At 33.1% G+C, this 8,126-nt stretch overlaps 1 long non-coding RNA gene across 1 annotated transcript; it reads left to right on the top strand.

Annotated features, from left to right (window-relative positions):
- Positions 1 to 559: 559 nt before the first annotated feature.
- LOC149551871 (uncharacterized) lies at positions 560 to 6,374 on the top strand. The gene is made up of 3 exons (XR_016353336.1): positions 560 to 991; positions 1,154 to 1,883; positions 6,079 to 6,374. It is a non-coding gene; the product is annotated as an uncharacterized LOC149551871 (long non-coding RNA).
- Positions 6,375 to 8,126: the final 1,752 nt, after the last annotated feature.

Genomic DNA, 8,126 nt, shown 5'->3' on the forward strand with positions numbered 1-8,126 from the left:
TGGATTTTTTCCATATTGTTGATCTAGGTTCAGAGGTTCTTGGCATAAGCCTATAGAAAATTTTCTTCCTCATTTGTTAAAATAAGTCAAATCCTGGCCTTTTCAAGATTTCCTTTGGTGATGTCATCAAAGTTCATTTTGGTCCACTTGGGATCAAGTATAACACTTACTAATTTTGTCTCTATCCACTCTGTCCAAGTTAATGCCACAATGGGGGAGCTTGATCATTTCTTTCTTAACAATGTTGTTCTCCATATCAAAGGTGATCATATACTACACTTCATGATTTGAAAGCCCTCAACATTTCTATTTATGAAACTGATTGCCTTATTTCTGATAATAAAATCATATCATTCATTTTCCTTTGAAATAAATTTATAAGTTCTTCTTTAAAGAAATTAATGCAAGTTAACTTTATTCTGAGTAGCCTATACAAAAAGATTATTTTTCTTTTGCATCACATTTGATATGCAAATCTTGTATCTAAACAAAAGATAAATCACCACCCCTACCTCCCTAACTTTCAAAAAGAAGTTGGAGTTTCATGGAAGGGAACTTCCTTGAACTATTGAGAATTTTACACATATTTGAACATTGCTCAATCCATGAATTTTGTAATACAATTAAGCTCCCAAATTCGAGCAAGTTGCTTGTCTCATGAATAAAATACCATGAGGCAGCTCGCCATGAGACAAGCAAGCTCCAGAACATTGCCTCCCTCTCTCACCTGCTATCATACCCGACTGCGTTGACCCTGACTCAGAAAGGTCGGCTAATTTGATGGGATTTTTCTTTCACTTGCTAATTTGGAAGCCCATGTCAACTAATAAGCATGCTCTCTCATTCAAAAAATTCCCCCATATGCATGGTTGCCAGCACCTACCTCAGATTGGGCGGTTCCACTTGCTGAAAGACATGCTCTGAAATCCATTTCACCATGGACATAGTCTGTAACCCGATCTTTCATTTCTTTAATCATTCAGAGCTTGAGGTAAGAATTGATACATTCTTTTAGAGATTACAAAGGACATTAAATTTTGATGAAAAATTACATGGATGTTTGACTCGATCTTTTCAACGATCTTTGCTAGAATCTTAGGGCTATAAGGATTTGTTTATTGTAATTGAAACATATTTTCGTTGGGTGTTGTAGTTCCAAGTGCCCTTGTATAAATGTACGCAAAATAAGGAAGGATAGACAAGGCACGTGAACTGTTTGACAAAATACCTCATAGAAATGTTGTCTCATTTACAAAAATGATAGCACAATATGTTGAAGATGGCACAAGAAACTCTTAACCACATGCAATTAGCTGGTATAAAGCTAGACTCCTCAAAAGTTGTCTGCATTCTCAGTGCCTGTGCTCAAATTTGATCTTTGCAACAGCACATGAACATCCATCAAAGCTTATGGAGAGAGGATTTTGTCAGATGTTGTTGTTGCAGGTGCCCTAATAGACATGTATGCAAAATGTGGAAGCGTAGAAATGTCGTGGGAACTGTTTTACAGAATGGCTAAATGAGATGTGATCTGATGGACTGCCTTGATTGTGGGATACACACAAAATGGGTTTGTTGAAAATTCTTTAGAACTTCCATATGCCTCTTCATATACTCCTCCTTTGTTGTCATAATATAAATAGATGACTCAATCTCCATTACATATATCGATCTGTTGGTGATGCCAAAAGAAAACTTGAGTGAGTTAAAGATTGAATAAAATTTGATTTGGGCTGGGATATGGAATGACTGAGACTAAAGTTGGACTGTTGTACATCAACAATAATGAGGAAAAAATGCATAGTGGAAATGTGGAAGTGGTGTTATGGAGGCTAAATTGGTAGATCCCATTTCAGCAGGACCCCTGAACTCGAATCATAGAGGTGAGGTCTAGCTACTTGAACCCAAAATTATGAAAGGTACTCTCAACCCAGCTATTTGGTATTCATTTCTCAAGGAAAGTCAGTTACTGGAATTGCAAGATCTAAAAATATAGACTTACACGAAACATCATTAATCCAAAGAATTTATTAATGGGAATCTGGGTAAGGTTTCATTATAGTCTTGATAAACTTTGTTGAGATCAAAGTAGGTTATTCCCTATGGAAGTCTTCAGTAGCTTTGCTTGTACATATATCCTTTAACATTTTCACTGAAACACAATTCTCAATCAAATTCGCACTCTAAATTCCTATTTTTCTTTCTAGATACGGGTAAAACAGCTCAATAATAACATTTTTTTTGAATTTCTCATTTTCTCTCTATGACATCGCTACATCTTCACCAACTATTTTATGTTCAATTCTCTACTTATAGAACAATCTTTTTTAGGATACTGTATTTACTATTGATACTTCTTCCAGGTGGAATTGATGCTAAGAATGTCTAGGTATAATAAAATATCGCTTCCTTGAATTGATTTTCCCTTACAGCATTGGGATTGTTGGGTGTTAAAGTTCGCATTTACTTTCCCCTAAACAAATTGGATTGTTCACATCTGATGCAAGCCCATATGTATGAATTGTTATCTTGAGATTGGTCTACACTCTACACATGCAATCAATCGCTATGTCTTTTTTTCTCATGTACCTGCCATCACAGTGGGCAATGCTCATATCTGGAGGGTTCTTAACTTTGTTTATGCTAAAAATGGTCTGAATGAATGTAATCAGCCTAGGAGCTAGAGATGCACCCTATTAGGTAGGGGTCTCATGAGAGGGGCTTGGGCTCTATTTTTGTGGAGCGGGTGGCTCCATGGTAATATTTTAGAGGGGGCTAAAGCTTTAATTGGAATCTTTTCCTATAAAATAGGAGCCCTAGACTTTTAGCCCTCTCAATTTGAGCGGGTGAAAATCGGGTGGGGCTAGATTTAGCCCCACTAGCTTAGGGAAGATTTCTGCCATTTGTCAAACCTACTCTTCATTTTCCCACCAAAATGAAATAATCTCACTAAACAAATTTATGAATTTTTTTTTTTTTTTTTTTTCAAAATTCATGAGACAATCATCTTCCTTGAATTTAGGGACTAATTTTTGAAGCGGATTCACATATAAATCCATAGAACTGCTTCCCTTTTTAAATATGCCTAAAAAATCTCAGTGGCACCCGCTCTACTTTTAAGGGAGCGAGTGCCCATGGGACCCCAGCCTAAGGTCCTATGGTTGAGAGCAGTGACTTACTAAAATAAGAGTGCTAGACACCTCTTTTGGGGGGCAGTGGAAGAGTGAGTGGTGTGGCCTACTAATTCATTGAAATTATAGTCATGCTAATTGTTAATAGAGTTATCTATTGATTGTACCTATATCTTATTATTCTTTATATGGAGTGTTACTGTTAGATTTAAAATAGCAATTTCATCATTGATCTAGAATGTGGAATTTAAAGTGAATATTTGCATAAAAAATTACACGTCTATTACTATTTGTGAATAGGATTCAGGACGTGGCTTGCCTTATTGCCGTGTATTATTGAGGCATGGGTCATTTGACTGTAGTGAGAAATTAAAATTATGTTATTGTTGAATGCAAATACAATCTATTTTTAGTAATGAAAACCCCTTTAAAGGTCAATACACCATAAGTTTTGTGACATATCCTTTAGATATTGGTCACATTATTATAGTGTGGGATTTTAAATCTTTTAATTTAAAACAACTGCTTAATAGACAACATTTATTTCTTGGAAAGATAGCAACATTGATTGTGTTTTTTGGTGGTAATGATAGGAATTGATCTTGTTCAAAAATTGTTTGGGTGAGTGGGCATTCTTTTGTAGTCCCACAAGTGTGTTGTAGCATTATCCTATTTTCACCAAATAGGTTCTATTAATGTTTTGTTAAGATTGGGTGGAGGTTCATGAACTAGAAAACCTTCATTGTGATTGAAATTTATCCCATTTGGTCGGGTGAAGGATAATTAGATCTCGCAACAAGTGGTTGAAGTCTGTACATAAGTTTCTGATATCTTAAGGGCGTCCACATTCAATCTTTGTATCTTATGTTGTGTTTCTGTTGTGTGGTTAATTGTTGTGGGCTAGGACATCTCCTTTGGGGATTCTCCTGCCTTGCACTATATCAAAACACATGGTAGTAAATTCATTTGAAAAGATCTATATTCTTTGTGTTCTCTTGATTGCTTGCAATTTGGTTGTTTGATTTATTGTAGTAACTTGGATATGCGCAAATGGTTGAAAATTTCACATTTAAATTAGAAGAATTAGAAAACTTGTTATTATCGAACCCTTAATTGAAACTTGACAAAAGAAATTGGAGAAAAACAAATACATTCAAGATAGAGAGCATAGTATATTATGTTTGCATATTTTTTAGAAGATCAAAGACGTGAAAATAATAATTGCATGCTTATTTTTATTTTATAAAAATATAATTTAATGTTTAGATTTATATAAAAATAAATTATTATTATTTTTGGATAAATTATTAATTTCGGATATTAATTATTATTATTATTATTAAAAATTAATTTATTTACTTATTTCAAAAATTAAATAAATAGATACTACTTATTTTATTATAAATGAGTTTTTACTATTAATTCTTTTTAAAACTCTTAGTTGTTTATATCGTATTATATATTTATTAATGCAAGTGGAGTTATAAATTAATAAATATATAATTGTGATTTAGTTATATTTTAAGAAAAGTTATAGTGGAGTTAACTATATAATCATCTAGCTGTGAATACTTAATATTATAAGAAATTGTAAATAATTTAATTATAATTATAATTTCAAGTTTGGGTTATCTCTAGTTGCATTATGAATTAAAGGAAAAGTAAATATTAATATTAGACTTAAATAGAAGTCATATTAATATTTTAGAAATAGAATTGATATTAATATTTATATCTAATAATATACACTTTTGTTATTAATTAAGTCATTTATTATTTAAGATTATTCAAATTAATATCATGATAATATTGCAAATATTATATTGCTTACTTTATTTCTAAACACATCTTTATGGTTCAATTTAAACATGGAAAATGATGGATTTAAACCATATGACTTAAAAACTATGTGTTTTCATATATTCTCTTTATAGTCTTATGATGTTTATTCCCGTGATGGTTTTTTTTGTGGGTTGTTTAGTTGGCCAAGTTAGGATGTGCACTATAGACGTCTTTGAGTTTTTTTTTTTATGATGATGATTTGACTGTATGTCATGATATATTTTATGATTCAAATTGAAATCTATTTTATGAGTTCTATTTTGATGAGCATTTATGAGAACTTGGGTTTTGAGAACCAATGTTATTTTTTGGTTGCCTATCATGAACCCAAGTTTGATCTTTATTAATTTTGTGGCATGAGACACAATTGTGGTTTGTGAGTTTTTGGGAAGGTAGTATAGGTGCATCCTATGGGAGTGGCTTGCAATGGGGGCCAGAGTCCAAAGTGGTTGCCAGAGTAACTCATTGTAAGTTGTGTAACAAGTGATAATATAGTAATTAAAATATTTTTCCGAGCCCTTTCCTTCAGATAAATTAAAGATTTTGTCTCACCCATGCCTTGAGTGCTTGTATAGGCTAAGGATTGGAATGAGATGATACCTTGAGAGGTATGACTAGTTTTCTTCATCTCCACAAGAGGGTATTTTGGTTTCACATATAGTCACTAGGGGTTCGAGGTCTTGAGAGAGTATCGAGATAACCTTAGAGTTGGCTCATGTGATGATACTCCCTAGTATGTAGCCTGAGTCTCCTCTATAGATTTTATATTTTTCTCTGGTGGTGTTTTATTGTCATGATGTATTTATTATTGATGATTTACTTTCATTGATGACAATTGGCATATTGTTGGTTATTGTTATTTTGACATGTGGCTTTTGACTTGGATTGGATATCTTTCATTGAATTTATCTCTTGATCGTTTATAATCAGTTTATACTAATTCGTATCTATATGGTGACTTTGGTATGTGGAGTTGGTATTGGATTTAATGCACTTTCAATTTTGAGTTTCTTTCCTTTATCGGTAGTTTGTTATGCTTGAGGTAGAGCTAGCTATCAAGACTCCTTTCTTGGGATTGTTTTATGATTTGATTACCCATATGCAGATCGTTTATTATCTTTCTTGCATGGTGGAAGTGGGACCCTAACTAGGTAACCACACAATCGAGAGGTAGTAAATTCTTACCGTTTGGGTCTCCCTCAATTTGACATATGTTGTATGTTCATTGATGGAGCTATACCATTTTCACTCTTATTCTTATCTTGGAGACTTTTATTCAGTTGGTGTATATATGTTATCATGTATGTTGTATTTTGATGTAATTGTATCTATTCTCGCATACCCTGCAACATGTGCAGTGGATGTTACTCATTAGATGTATTTCATTGTATTAGTTATATTTATGCACTTTCCTATGAGATGATGTATCTGTTATTTCTTTATGATTATGGATATTGTACTTTACATTTAAACTAATTAATATAAACTTCTTAAATGTGACTCAATGTGAAGGAACCCTTGAGGTACAAAATATTTATTGTATTTGTGTATGGGCAATTGATGTGTATGTGTATATGGCTTCTGAATTATTGCTTTAAATTGTTTACAGTAAAAAAAAATAGTTTAGTAAAAATTGTAGCATGTTAGGTTTATGTCTCTTGGGTTCCCAAGCGAGGCATTACACAATATTGAGGTCTAAAAGGATGATAAAGACTATGATTGATCATCTTAATCTCACCATCATAAGAAAATTAAATTCACCGATGAATATGGGAAGCAATAGCTTGCATAGGATTCAACCAAGGTAAACAAAGGTACTATTGAAGTTGATGAAATGTCAACCCCACGACTCCCAAGAATCATCTGCATGCAAACACTTGTTACAGAAAGACAAAAGAAAAAGTTATGGAGGCTGGAATTCGTAGATCCATAGAGGAGACATTATTGATGAATAAAAAGATAAATTTCTATTAATAAAAAATGAATGAATGTGTACAAATAAAGATCAATCCTTATAAAAGGAGATTCAAAACCCAAAAGGTAAAACCTAGGTTGCATTATAATGATTAATAAAAGAATTAATTATGAGACACCTAAAGTTTCACTTAAGTAAAATAGAGTTAATTAGAAAATATCTAATTACTCCAACAGTCCCCCTTAAGATAGACTTAGGGAGTGGCTAAAACCTAGAAACTACTACTGAAAATAGATTTGGGTCCTGACAACAAAGCCTGATGAGGTACCCAAGCACAACCAAATCTCTATCAAGAGAACTAGAGAAAACCACATGGGAAAAACACTACTCCAAGAAGGGATGTGAAGAATGATGAAAGAACTAGTGAAGGGCTGAAGAAGCCTCCAAATTAGTGAATGTCCCAGAAGATAGGAATAGAAGGTTGATCATGTAAAACACCACTAAAACTCTATCAAAAGTAATTGTTGATTTGAGGAACCCCCACTGAAATGACACTTGACCAGGTAGAGAAGACTATAATTTGCATGAGTTCTCTCAGAAGAAACTACTTGAATCAAAAGGCACACAATGACAAAAATTGAACTCGATAATACAAATGACACGAAACACTAAATCCTAAAGAGTTGATCAATCAAACATGGAAGGATATATCCAAAGTAGGAGCATAAAGAAAAGTGTCTATATGGTAAATGATCCATCTCATCGAAATGCATAGGTACCTAGCTACTACATCTGCCTAGTACATAAGAACAAAAATTGAATACATAGCTCACTCCATCAAACCAAGGAAGCATAATAACCAATAGAAGAACCCCACTAATGTAGAAAAAGGTGAGGAGACATGAAACTGGAAAAGTGAGCCAATAGAAGTGTATGTCAAGGAACCATGATCAAGATGCATAAAAGAGTACATATGTGTGTATTAAGGTGATCAATCTCAGACACATCATGAGAATAATGTCAAGGAATACCCACTAACAAAGGAAGATGGCAAACAAAAGCAAAACATCAACCCCCCCAATGGAACCATAATCAGAGTAGTGCATGTACAATAAGGCACAAGATATAATGAATCCCAAGAATATAGTAATATATATGAGTGTCCTCAGATGACACTACTACAATCAACAAGTAAAACAAGAAAAAATAACTAAAACAAAAATAGAGATGGAAAATGA

This window comes from Cupressus sempervirens, chromosome 6 (genome assembly GCF_028749045.1).
Source record: "Cupressus sempervirens isolate cs-2001-9-10 chromosome 6, ASM2874904v1, whole genome shotgun sequence".
In the NCBI taxonomy this organism is placed as follows: domain Eukaryota; kingdom Viridiplantae; phylum Streptophyta; class Pinopsida; order Cupressales; family Cupressaceae; genus Cupressus; species Cupressus sempervirens.